The 13,170-nt window shown below is 38.0% G+C and overlaps 1 protein-coding gene and 1 long non-coding RNA gene across 7 annotated transcripts in view; one reads left to right on the forward strand and one right to left on the reverse strand.

The window, feature by feature from the left end:
• WWOX (WW domain containing oxidoreductase) overlaps window positions 1-13,170 on the reverse strand; it is a 576,922-nt gene that overhangs the window by 441,257 nt on the left and 122,495 nt on the right. The window lies entirely within an intron of this gene.
• The window catches only part of LOC148042769 (uncharacterized), a 52,156-nt gene that overhangs the window by 29,038 nt on the left and 9,948 nt on the right, over window positions 1-13,170 (forward strand). For 3 of the 4 annotated variants that reach the window (XR_015698437.1, XR_015698436.1, XR_015698438.1), the window contains one exon: window positions 2,641-2,806. This is a non-coding gene — a long non-coding RNA (uncharacterized LOC148042769). Of the gene's footprint in view, window positions 1-2,640; window positions 2,807-11,763; window positions 11,786-13,170 lie in introns of those variants that run through there. The other variant, XR_015698439.1, reaches the window with a different exon arrangement.

Below are 13,170 nucleotides of genomic sequence, written 5' to 3' on the forward strand. Positions count from 1 at the left end.
TATGACTGGTTGATTTAGGAACAGAAAATTATTTAAATAATTCAAATCAAGATAGAAAAATATCCAATTCAGAGGCTACAGATTTTTTATTAAACATTTCAAAGGAAGAATATAAAAGTAAATGTTTCCCCATGTCCAGTCATGTCCGATTCTAGAAATTGATACTCATCTCATTTTTTAGCCAAGGGAGCTACCATTGTTCAAAGACTCTTTCAGCAGTCATGTGGCCGGCAATTTGGTACCTATTTATCTACTTGCAAGTGTATGCTTTTGAATTGCTAGGTGGGGGCAAGTAATGGGAGCTCAGCCCATTGTGCTGCGCTCAGGCCTCAAACCTGGGCATCTTTTAACCGCTGAGCCATTATGACCCCACCAAACAAAGAATATAAATAAACACAAAAATAAAAAGTAAGAAACTAAAATTTAAATAAGTAAACAGGGACATGGTAGCTAAGTCGCTGAGTTTGTTGATCAGAAAGGTCGACAGTTCGGCGGTTCAAATCCCTAGTGCTACATAATGGAGTGAGCTCCTGTTACTTGTCCCAGCTTCTTCTAACCTAGCAGTTAGAAAGCATGTAAAAATGCAAGTAGAAAAATAGGGACCACCTTTGTTGGGAAGGGGTAACAGCGTTCCATGCAGCTTCGGCATTTAGTCATGCTGGTCACATGCTTTGAAACGGAGATGAGCACCGCCCACTAGAGTTGGGAACGACTAGCACCTATGTGCGAGGGGAACCTTTACCTTTTAAACAGGGGATCTGAAAATGTCATGGAGGTTACAGTTTTCCAATACCTAACTAATTACATAACAACTGAATGTATTTCTCATTTTTTTAAAAAGTAAAAATAACTACTAAGCATGGAGCTAAAAAATAAAGATCAGAAACACATAAAAAACCACCAACCAAAATGATAATAAATTGAACCAATTGTGAAAGTTCACACTAATTTTCCAATGAAGCGGGAAAATATAGAGTCTATATATAGAAAAAATAATTGTCATAAGGCACAGAGCAAAGAATTAACCAGGCATTTTATTAATCAATCTTTCTAAAATGTATGTTACCAAAACATATAGTATCCTTACTGTAGTCAGCATATACAAAGCTAATTCAGCATAATTTAAAATAATGAATGGTTTATCCAATTTAATAAAACAGCTTAAATTCATCTCTTAAGATTGATTTCATTCTACTGTGCATTATTTTCCTGAATTGTTGTGCTTTACAATATTGCTAACAAATATTTAAAAAATGATGGAACATTACATTTTTCATCAATTTTTAGAAAACAAATTGTTCATTTTAGCCATCAGGACTGGAATAATATGCCAATAATAAAATATCTTATATCAATTTCCTCTAAGTATAATACTCAGAGGAAATTTAATGTTCTTTTTCCTCTGAAATTTCCACTGCTGCACTTCTATTACTGCATTCAAATTCTGTACCTATTTAATCATAAACTCTTTTGCATGTCCAGGCTCTGAATCATTCTTCTCCAGCCATTTATAAATACTTCCCAGAAAATATTCTGAATTATGTTTGACTAGAATGTTTTTTCTAATTCAGTGACGTTTCTTACCATTCCTCTTTATCTCTGCAATTATTTTAATGTTATGTTACCCAGATTGAAACCAGTCAGGTAGATTAGGCCATTGTGGAGAATCTCAAGAGATTTGATCTTCATCTTGCTAATAATTAAACCTTGCAATTGGAACACATTATTAATTTTCCACGGAACCAATTTCTGAAACGTACTTCCTCATAAAAGTAGACATTTAACTATGGAGTGATAGAAGGGACATCTTATTATTTCCCCTGTATTGACCTAGACATTCAACTTTGGCAAGCAAAGCCTTTCTCTGAAGATCCCAGTGCTCAGATGGCGCAAACAATTCCACAGTTACATAATATGTCGTCGTCATCATCATCATCCAAATCTCAACCAACAAATGCTGTGTCTTACACATTGGCAACAAAAATCAGAACACCAAATACAAGCTGGGTGGATACGACCTCGTAGACGACCCTCACTCGGTCAAGGACCAAGGAGTATTCATCACAAACAATCTAAGCCCCAGAGCTCACTGTAACAGCATTGCCAAAAAGGCATTAAGAGTTGTTAACCTAATTTTGCAAAGCTTCTTCTCCAGTAACATTGTACTGCAAACTAGGGCATACAAAATGTTTGCCAGACCAATTCTTGAATACAGCTCTTCTGCCTCGAATCCACACTGTATATCAGACATTAATACAATCAAGCGAGTCCAGAGGTATTTCACGAGAAGAGTCCACCACTCCTCTGCTCACAATAGAATCCCTTATGCCACCAGGCTTGAAATTTTGGGCTTGGACAACCTGGAACTACGCCACCTATGGTTTGACCTAAGCATAGTATGCAAAATTGTCTGCTACAATGTCCTACCTATCAATGACTACTTCAACCGCAATAATACATGGGCAAACAATAGATACAAACTCAAGGTAAACTGCTCCAAACTTCATCATCCTAACTCAATCCTGCCTTCACTTGGCCAAAACAATTTTGCAATACACAAAACAGACACAACCAGCGAGTTTCTGGTGCAGAAGGAGAAAAATAATGCCTTTTTCCCCCTCTCTCTCTTTCCTTTAAAAGGTACAACACTCTGTTTTCCGTCTCCAAGGAGAAAATAAAAAGGCTGCTACAAACACAAGGACAACAAGGGGTCAAAAAACATCAAGCAGTTCAACAGATTAAACCACAAGCTGTTACTTAGCATGCTCTTGGGAACAGTGATTCAAGTCCACACACTATTACTCAGGTAATGCTTTTGCTCATTCTGGGCAACGTTGCAGGTCTCTCCTGCTGGTTTTGAAACCGAAGAGACAGCATTTGCGATATTATGAAGGGAATAGAGAGCGAAAGTGTCGGCTTGGGTGTTCCTTCCCTCCTTTACTCCTTCCACAAGTTAGAACTGAGAAAAAGAGGCTGTGCTTGAGAGTAGAGTAGAGTAGAGTAGAGTAGAGTAGAGTAGAGTAGAGTAGAGTAGAGTAGAGTAGAGTAGAGTAGAGTAGAGTAGAATAGAATAGAATAGAATAGAATAAATAGAATAGAACAGAACAGAACAGAACAGAATTCTTTATTGGCCAAGTGTGATTTGGACACAGAAGGAATTTATCTTTGGTGCATATGCTCCCACTGTACATAAAGAAAAATAAAATAGAATACATTCATCAAGATACAACACTTAGTGATAGTCATAGGTTACTAATAAGCAATCAAATTATACTAGGAAAGAAATAAAACAATATAAAATTTAAAGATACAAGCAACATGGTTATAGTCATAAGTGGAAGGAGATAGGTACTAGGAAAGAGATAGGTGCTAGGAAGGAAGAAAAGAAGAATAGCAATGCAGTCTTAGTAGAAAATTTTACAGTGTTGTGGGGATTAGTTGTTTAACAGAGTGATGGCATTCGGGGAAAAACTGCCCTTGTGTCTAGTTGTTCTGGTGTGCAGTGCCCCATAGCATCGTTTTGAATACAAATATGAAAAAAAGATCAATCAATGGGTAACTTGGAAATGTAGATCACCCAAGCAATGAATATAGTTTGTAGTCTGACATTTCAGGCAATAACCTGAATCCCTGCTTACTTTGGAAAAATAGAATACTTTCTATTGTGAAGACAGCTAGGGTTCCTTTTCCCCATCCCCAACTGTTAAATTAATCTGAATTTCTACAGCTTTGTAGATTTAGCACAACAAAGGTTAGTGAGAAGAGCCACCTTCTGTGGGAGTGTTTCTCAGGCACCAAAAGGAGAAGGCTTTGAAAGGTCACACATTCAAATCATAATAAAAATAACAATGAGAGTTTCTAGGGAACCATTCATGAACATACATAAATGATAAAGAAAGAAACATATACAATGACCACTGGCCTATATAGTTCAAAAATGTCATTAAATCTTCACAAATCTGGGCTTTTTAACCCCTCATTAACTTACGTTTACAAGCTGTTCTCCCTATTCATAAAGACTAGTATATATTTAAACTATTCTTTTGAGTCTTATTGATGCTCTTTGTAGCAAAAATCCCCAACAACAACCTTATAATGGTTTAATCAATCAATAAACTTTTATTTGAGCATTGAGCAGCGTCATATAATAATTTAATAGCCCTTATGGACTTTTTGCATAAACATAAAAATAAAATTGTGATTTAAGGTCTTTGATGGTTAGACAGGATAGATTATAGAAAGAAGAGAATCATGATGTAACCTTAGAGAGAACGAGAGAGGTTAAAATATAAGGGTACTTATAACTGCTATGAAGAAGATCTTATTTATAGCTTTGTTTAATTTTTTCTCCTTTTTTCTTTTTCTTGTACTTCTAGCTTTTTCAATATTTCAGGTTTATAATAGAAACAGTAATCTACAATCAGTAACTTAAAAAAAGATGACTTAACAGCATCCTTCAAGCTCTCCACTAATGTCATAAGGTTATTGTACAGATAACCTTATAATTTCATCCCATATTGTTTTAATATTACATGATGTTTTGTGTTATGAAGCCTTAAGTGATAGTATTTTAACAAACATTTTGGTCTACATGCGTGTGCCTCTACGGCTCGTTTATGTCTGGAAGTCCATTAGAAATTACTATCCAGATTAAGAGACTAGATTCCCCTAGAGCAGGGGTGTCAGACTTGATTTCATTGAAGGCTGCATAAGGGTTGTGTTTGACCTTTGGGGAGCTGTGGGGCATGGCCAAGATGGACATGGCCAGCTTGACATCACTCGCATGGGGGGGTTGCCTTTAGTGGCCCAAGAGCTGTGCCAGCAAAAACGGGCTCCCAAACTCCGTTTTTGGCTGGGATGGCCTCCTGCAAACCTCTGACAGTTAAAACGGAGCTTGTGAAGGCCGCATATGACCCTCCCGAGCTCTGTTTTCACTGGCAGAGGCACCATGGGCTGGTCCTTCGCTGTTTCCAGGGTGGCCCCATGGGCCAGATCTAAGCACCCTGCAGACTGGATCTGGCCCATGGACTTTGAGTTTGACACCCCTGTCCTAGGGCAATAGGACATTCTACAGAAATGTCACCACAAAGTTTTCCTATGCAAACTCCACTGAACTTCACTTTTGAAACAGTTTGCTACTAAATATGGTGTTTCTGGGAATGATATATAAGAAAGAGTAAAAGAAACTTGTTTTAAGCCATATCCTTCTATAGAACATCTCTAAGATGAATAATAATAATAAAATACATAAATAAATTGTAGCTATCTGCATGCATGTGTACCTGCACCACTTGTGCGAAAGTGATGCAGTTTCATCATCATTTAATAATCAAGTAACTTTAAGGGGGGAAACAGCAGGGTGGACTTGGAAAGTTTTGTAGAAAGGTTCATTTGAAATCATGGATTTCGTTTGTTTCTGATGAATTAGCTCGCTCGTTCACTCTTCAATTCTGACCATAACCACACAGATCAAAAACACTCACTCCTTTTAACTAGCTATTCCAGATTGTTATCAAAGCACTTCTTGAGTCACCATTCTTGTTTGGTGCACATAAAAGCAGGAATGAATGTGTCTTATCTTCACATAACCAGGGGAAATGAAGAAAAAGAATATATAAACTCCGGCATCTAATATTCCACTTAAATTTAGCTTTTATCTTTGAACTGGGCTACAAAAACTCTTCTAAAATGAGGGAACATTTTACTGAACACAACTGTGCTAGTTATATTCAATTAGATGTTTATGGGAGTCGCACAGACTATACCTCCGCTCTTTAAGCTATAGCTGCAACTATCTGTGAAGAATCTCAATCATACAGGTCATGGTTGTCCCAAAGGTCCTTTTTTTCAAAAGGCAACTGGACTTTCTTGATTTTTTCCCCCTTTGAAAATGTTTCGCTTCTCATCCAAGAAGCTTCTTTCATTCTAAATGACTAGTGGAAAATTGAAGGATTTATATTCTTTATATATATATAAAGAACACACACACACACACACACACACACAAACACATTCTTTTTATAACTGCAACATTGAACAATCCATGATTGAACCGAGGTGGCGCAGTGGTTAGAGTGCAGTACTGCAGGCTACTTCAGCTGACTGCTAACTGCAGTTCAAATCTCACCGGCTCAAGGTTAACTCAGCCTTCCAACCTTCTGAGGTGGGTAAAATAAGGACCCAGATTGTTAGGGGGCAATATGCTGACTCTGTAAACTGCTTAGAGAAGCCTGTAAAAGCACTATGAAGCGGTATACAAGTCTAAGTGCTATTGCTATTGTATGTTGGTCGAATAATATATATCATCAAATATTACTGTTTTGCAGAGTTTCAAATAGTTTCATGTAGTTTTTGCCCCTAATGTAAAAAATGATGGGACTCAACTGAAATATAAACATGCAGATCGAATCTCACCAGGCTCAAGCTTGACTCAGCCTTCCATCCTTCCAAGGTGGATAAAATGAGGACCCAGATCGTTGGGGGCAATAGGCTGACTCTGGAAACCGCTTAGAGAGGGCTGTGAAAGCACTATGAAGCGGTATATAAGTCTAAGTGCTATTGCTATTGTCATGATGCTCACATGCACTGTTGGGAGTCTGCTGAAATCTTCTGATGGAACCTTGGACAGATCCTGCCCCTCAAGATACCACGAGGAAGAAGAGATCTAGTGCCATTCAGGAAGGTAGAAATTAGTCAATCCCCCCCCCCTCCAGCTACCATTCGTCTTTCAATTCCTGGTGACCATAATTAATCTATCTGCACTAAACATATCCAAATATATTATATTTAACATTCTTTGGAGAAGTCACTAATGTGGGCAGGTTTACCTCTCCACTCCTTGAAGAATCTACTAGCAGATTGCAGTACTGGCATCAGAGAGTTGCAGAGATTCTGGGGGCTTGCTAGATCCTGCATGTTTTCCAGCCATACAGGATTCATGTTGCACGTGATCATGAAATATTATTTTCCTTATATTAAGTTTTAGAAAGTTAGTGACACTACTACAAGATAGCATTAAAGAAAATTACTCAGTTCATTGTGACTCCACTTTCTGTGGACTTGAATTGCTCATTAAATGAATGCCATATTTAATTACATCTTCTTCATTAAATCACTATTCTTCATCAAAGTGAAATGCATTGCCAAAGGAAAACATTCATTCAAGGAGGTTTGTTTGTTTACTACATGATTGATGATATGCAAAATCAAATTTAATTCTTACACACCGTTTGTAGCTATTGTCCTCCAGCACCACCAACCCATCCAATGCTAGGGAGAACAGGCGCTGTAGACAACATTCTCATTTAATTCCCAAAACATTCCGTGTTTACATAGAGCAAATCTATTAAAACTGTTTAGAATATAATTGGCAATATTTTGTGCTCATGCTTAGAAAAATGCTTATCGAGTCAGAAGTTTTAACCAGAAAAGTTAAAACATTCAGAAAGCTAGCAATTTCATAATAGGCAATGTATTCAGTTTACAGCTTAAAGATTGTTTAAAAATGAACACTGCATGCTACAGTAGTTTGGCAGTAAACATGATTGTGCATTTATGTCTCGACACTGAAGGAGCCTTTTTCATAGGTATTTTTCATTCTAATGCAAGGGATGATTTACATTAAATATAGGTAAAGTGTGGTTACATTTTCCTGAAGGACTGCAAAGAAGGGAAGAGAACTATAATAAGTTGAAGCATAAAAGCTTTCTGTCATAATATTTATTATAATGGCATATAAAAGAGCTGAAATAAATAATAGATGACTAAAGGTAAATTCACATGATAAAGAATCCTTCAGCAAATACCATTACTTGGTCTGCTTAGAGTTTTATACACAGTTGAAGACTCTTAATAAATAAACTGCAGTTCCTATAACTTATATAAGTGCTGGTGGAAGGCAGCAGAGGAAATGTAAGATGTACTTTTAAAAAGCACAGAGTGGACATTAGCTAATTTAGTACATAATTATATTCTCCATGGATAGGCAGTGTACATTTTCAGGTATTTAAAAGCTTTAGTTCATACACCCCACCCTGCCTTCCTCACCTCCCCCACCCCCAAAGTAAATCCTAAATAGTATACCACTCAAACATGTCTCTTTTGAGTGGTGGAGAAGAAAGCTTATCCTCCAGTTTAATAAAGCAAATTCCAGCCACCTACACCTGGGAAACACAGAAGGCAAGACGGAGGAAATCATATTTATAGTCCAAGAGATAAAATGTGTTTAAGAAGGAAAGGCTGCAAAGGAGGGGGGATAGAAGCCAAGGGGAATTTGATGCTAAATAGCTACTGATATAGATAACCCGTCAGAATACAAGTTGAATGGACACCAAGCCTAAAATACTTGAAGAAGCACAAAGACATGAAATCCAGACCGAAATGCACCATTAGAATAACACATGGCGATTTTGAGGCATTCGTAATCGCAGCCAAGAATGTCCAGCAGTAGGTCGTGATAATGATCACTGTCTAAGACAGATAAAGACAAGGAAATGTTTTCATTCCAGTTTGGAACTGTAAATATTATAATCCTTAATGCATGCCCTTGCTACGGGGGAGTATTTATGTCAGGCAGGCTTTCTAAGCCATGCATGTATTTATGAAGTTGATGAGATTACCTTTCAGATCTCTGTGTGGGGCGCATGCACATGAATCAGATGGTGCAAATACGTTCAGGCCAACTGAAAATATGTCGGGTCAGGTTTTGGAATCGTTTCCTTCACCGCAACTGAGATAACTTACTGAGCTTCATTTAGTGTATGGAATAATTCTGGGCTCATTTTTCTTGTTTTACTCAACGTCCCGGCTATTTTCATAAAAAGACATTTCACATTTTGCGTGGAGTGTTTTAACAACAATGCAAGCCTACTGAACAACAGCTTGGTAAGCAGTTTCAGTAGCTGACATCTAATATCTTTATGACATTGGGAGGTTTACTATGGAATATTCATGGGATAGGGATGAAGTGGCTCAGTGGCTAAAATGCTGAACTTGTCAATCAGAAAGTTAGGCTGGTCGGCAGTTTGAATGCCTAGTGCCACATAACAGAGTAAGCTCCCGTTACTTAACCCAGCTTCTGCCAACCTAGCAGAAAGCATGTAAAAATGCAAGCAGAAAAATAGGAACCACCTTTGGTGGGAAGGCAACAGCGTTCCATGCGCCTTCAGCATTTAATCATGCCGGCCACATGACCATAGAGATGTCTTCGGACAGCGCTGGCTCTTTGGCTTCGAAATAGAGATGAGCAGCACTCCGTAGAGTCGGGAACGACTAGCACATATGTGCGAGGGGAACCTTTACCTTTACCTATTCGTGGGATTAACCTATTTCTTCAGATCCACCTTATCCACCACTAAAAGGGGAATGATGTTCTTCAAGAAACATCAAGAAGAACTGCAATCTTCTTTTTCCAAAACTAAATGATAGTATAGATTTTATTTTTATAATTTTAAAGACCTCATGCAACTATTAGAGTTTCACCGAGTGGAACCCAACAAAACTCAGCACATGTATGACAATATTTTTAACAGTTGCTTATCTTTAATCAATATTTTAAGTACTGCAAAGACATATTTCCAACCATATTTAAAGGGGAAAAATTAAAATAGATATAGACCAATTAAATTTAGATTACATAGTCTATAATGAGCCACAGTGCAGCATTTTTATTTTGGTGATTATCCCTGGCTAGCAAAATGCTTTTAAAGAAATGTATATCGTGTAAAGCAGAATAATATCAGTAGGAATATTATATTATGTTAAAATAGTGTTCTTAAATGTATCTTCATAGAGTTATGGACCATAGATCTCCAAAGAGCAAAGAGGTCCGGTTTGTCCTTTCTTTCTGTAATGGTCGCAACATTTGAGAGAACTAAGTCTGACTTCCACAAATGCAATATAAGGTTTAAAATTTATGGACATGTCTTTACTAATTTTTAAGGGTTTTTAAATCTTTTTTTTTCAAAGTAGTATTATAAACTAAAATATTAGTAGAATTTTAAACTAAAATAAACTAAAGTAAGGTAAAGGAGTCTCCTGCACATGCTAGTAATTTCCTGCTCTAGAGGACAGTGCTCATCTCCATTTCAAAGCTGAAGAGCCAGCGCTGTCCGAAGACGTCTCTGTGGTCATGTGGCCGGCATGAATAAATGCAAAAGGTGCAAGGAACGCTGTTACCTTCCCACCAACGGTGGTCACTATTTTTCTACTTGCATTTTTACATGCATTCGAACGGCTAGGTTGGCAGTAGCTGAGACAGTAATGGGAGCTCACTCCATTACGCGGCGCTAGGGATTCAAACTGCTGAACTGCCGACCTTTCTGATCGACAACTCAGTGTCTTAGCCATTGAGCCCCCGTGTCCCTGTTAAAACTAAAGTACCGCTTGCAAATAAAATAATACCAAGGGATTTCGGTGAAGCTGCCGTTGCATGTAGCATTATGTGCCCTTCAAGCCAATTGCACCTTGACTGGAATGGAGAAGCCATCATGGTTTATTTCTGCAAACACGACTACTCATACTAACTCTAGATTTCCACCCATGTACCCTGAAAGACATGTAGAATTTTACTGGTGGTTTAGTTGTGTCTGTTCCTTAATTCCTTGCATGCATTCTAGAATTAAAAGAAAAAGAAGAAGAACACCCCGGAATAAAACCATTTTAAACCTTTGGAAAATGCAAGGTGTTCAGCTTCTCAAAGAATTAATTCAATGAAAAGCTGGCTGGCTGTATGCAGCATTGTGCAGTGCCCACCAGAAGACAAGCGAACCAATTTGCTTGCAATTGGTGGAAAACTAGGAGGTTTTCCAGCTGTAGAGACATTGAATACCACTTGTGCAGATGACAAGTATAGATTGGAGCATGTCCAAAGGACAAATATGTTTAACCAAATATGAAAGGGGCTCTCTCCAGCTCTCTCTCTCTTTTCTCCCTCTTCCCAGGGTTCATGATTGTAAGCAATAGTTTTGCCTGAAAGCACAGGCGTGCGCTGCATTGCACATTAATCCTTCAAACTCTAACAGATGCTGGCAGGGATTTAGAGTGGAATGTATTTACAAAGTGACAAATTATGTTCTATATTATACATAGAGAAAGAAAGAGCACCTACAAATAGGCTGATAAATGTTAGCTGCAGTGATGACAAGTGGTTCATTTTTATTATATAGTAACCACTATCTTCTTTCTTTCTTTTTCCAGGGAAGCCCAAACATTTATTTATTACAATGGGGGGGGGGGGGGGGAGAGAATCAAGATTATATGTGGCACAAAGTACTATCTCCTAAGATAGTACATGGGCAGCTTCCACTGCCAGTAACTAGATTCAGACTGTAGCACAATCTTGGTCTTGGTTTATTTTTATTTTTTTTAAATACATGCTATAACGCACATAGAATTTTTTCTAAAACATTAACTGCATGTCAAACATCTAATAATTGGGCTTGCGGTCTTGAGAAGGAAGCTATCACTATGGGTTGTTCTATGTATATTTTTTTTAAATGCAGATTTTGCATTGGTTAAAAAAAATCTACAGAGTCTGTCACTGAGTAAGCCACATATGGTGCACAAAGATTAATGAAAGTTTTAGTGTTGTTTTATTGTTGCCCCGCTTTTATTTTAAAATTCTGAAGTAGAGTTTTAAAATGAGTTTGTTTTGCATATGTGTCCTTTTGAGTTGATGGCGGCTCCTGGTGTCTTCCCTGTCTAGTTGTTGCAGTTTTCTTGGTAAGATTTTTCAGAAGTGGTTTGCCATTTATTCTTTCCTAGGGCTGAAGAGAGGGACTGGCTATCTTCATGTCAAAGGCAAGAACTAGAACTCACAGTGTCCTGGTTTCTAGACCTTAACCGCTACAATAAACTGGAATCATAATTTATAATGACTTAAAGGTAAAGGTTACCCTCGCACATATGTGCTAGTAATTCCTGACTCTAGGGGGCAGTGTTCATCTCTGTTTCAAAGCCAAAGAGCCAGCGCTGTCCAGACGTATCCATGGTCATGTGGCCAGCATGTTTAAACACCGAAGGCACACGGAACACTGTTACCTTCCCACCAAAGGTGGTCCCTATTTTTCAACTTGCATTTTTACGTACTTTCGAACTACTAGGTTGGCAGAAGCTGGGACAAGTAACAGGAGCTCACTCCATTACGCAGCACTAGGGATTCAAACTGCCAATCTTTCTGATCAAAAAGCTCAATGTCTTAGCCACTTAGCCACCCTATTAAAATGACCTGATGTATGCCAAACATTTTGATTTTGAAAAAGCCCATTGTGAATATTCTGGGATGCTCTGGAATGCTGACTGGACATTCAAGCTGTTTGGCGGAAGACCATATCTGGAACACTTGAAACAGACAGTTTGGAGGTTGGAATACTGGGGGACTGGGACTATCCACAAAATTGGTTATGGATTTGTAACCAAAATGTAAAATGTCTATGGAGATATTAAATCATTGTTGCCCAAAATGTTTCCTTGAAAACGTTTCACTTCTTGGATGAAACGTGAAACTATTTACAGGGGGGGCGGGGGGCGGGGAGAGATGAAGAAAGTTCAATTGCCTTTTGGAAAAGCACCTTTGGGATAACCAAAAGGCAAAACAGTCCCGCTATATCTTATGTGAATGAGATTCATCTGTTAGCTCTAATTAAAGCATAATCTAGGCTGTGCACTGTCTTCTCCTGTGGTGTAAGAGTATATTCTAATGTTGGATTAATCCAAGATAAATATGTAGAGCCCCACCATATGGTGTAGCTCAACTACCCTAGTAAATATGTGTACATAAAACAACATTTCCAAATGAGAAATGAATGGAATACTAACAATAAACAACAAATCAAATCCCTTCCATTTGTAGGGATAACTCAGGTTTGAGGAAAGGATCCAGATTGATATTCTCCAGTTCATAATTCTTCTGAGCATTTTTTCCCCTTGTATCCCACTGTTACTATACCCCATTTTAGCAATAACAACACTGAGTAAGCTGTAGATGCTTGTGACCTCCACGGCGAGCTTGCATGATTAATTAATATCCCCACCCCAGTCTGCGCTTTTGAAGACGGGAAGCTGAGAAAGGCTGCTTTGCCCAGAGAAGTTCTAGTTGATGTTGGATTCAAAGTGCAAGGTTCCTTATTTATAGATAATCCTTTCAACATCTTTGTGCTTACGAAGCCAACA

The sequence above is a fragment of the Thamnophis sirtalis genome, unplaced genomic scaffold (genome assembly GCF_051295495.1).
Source record: "Thamnophis sirtalis isolate CommonGarterSnake01/CBP01778 unplaced genomic scaffold, rThaSir2_p1.2 scaffold_14, whole genome shotgun sequence".
NCBI lineage: Eukaryota > Metazoa > Chordata > Lepidosauria > Squamata > Natricidae > Thamnophis > Thamnophis sirtalis.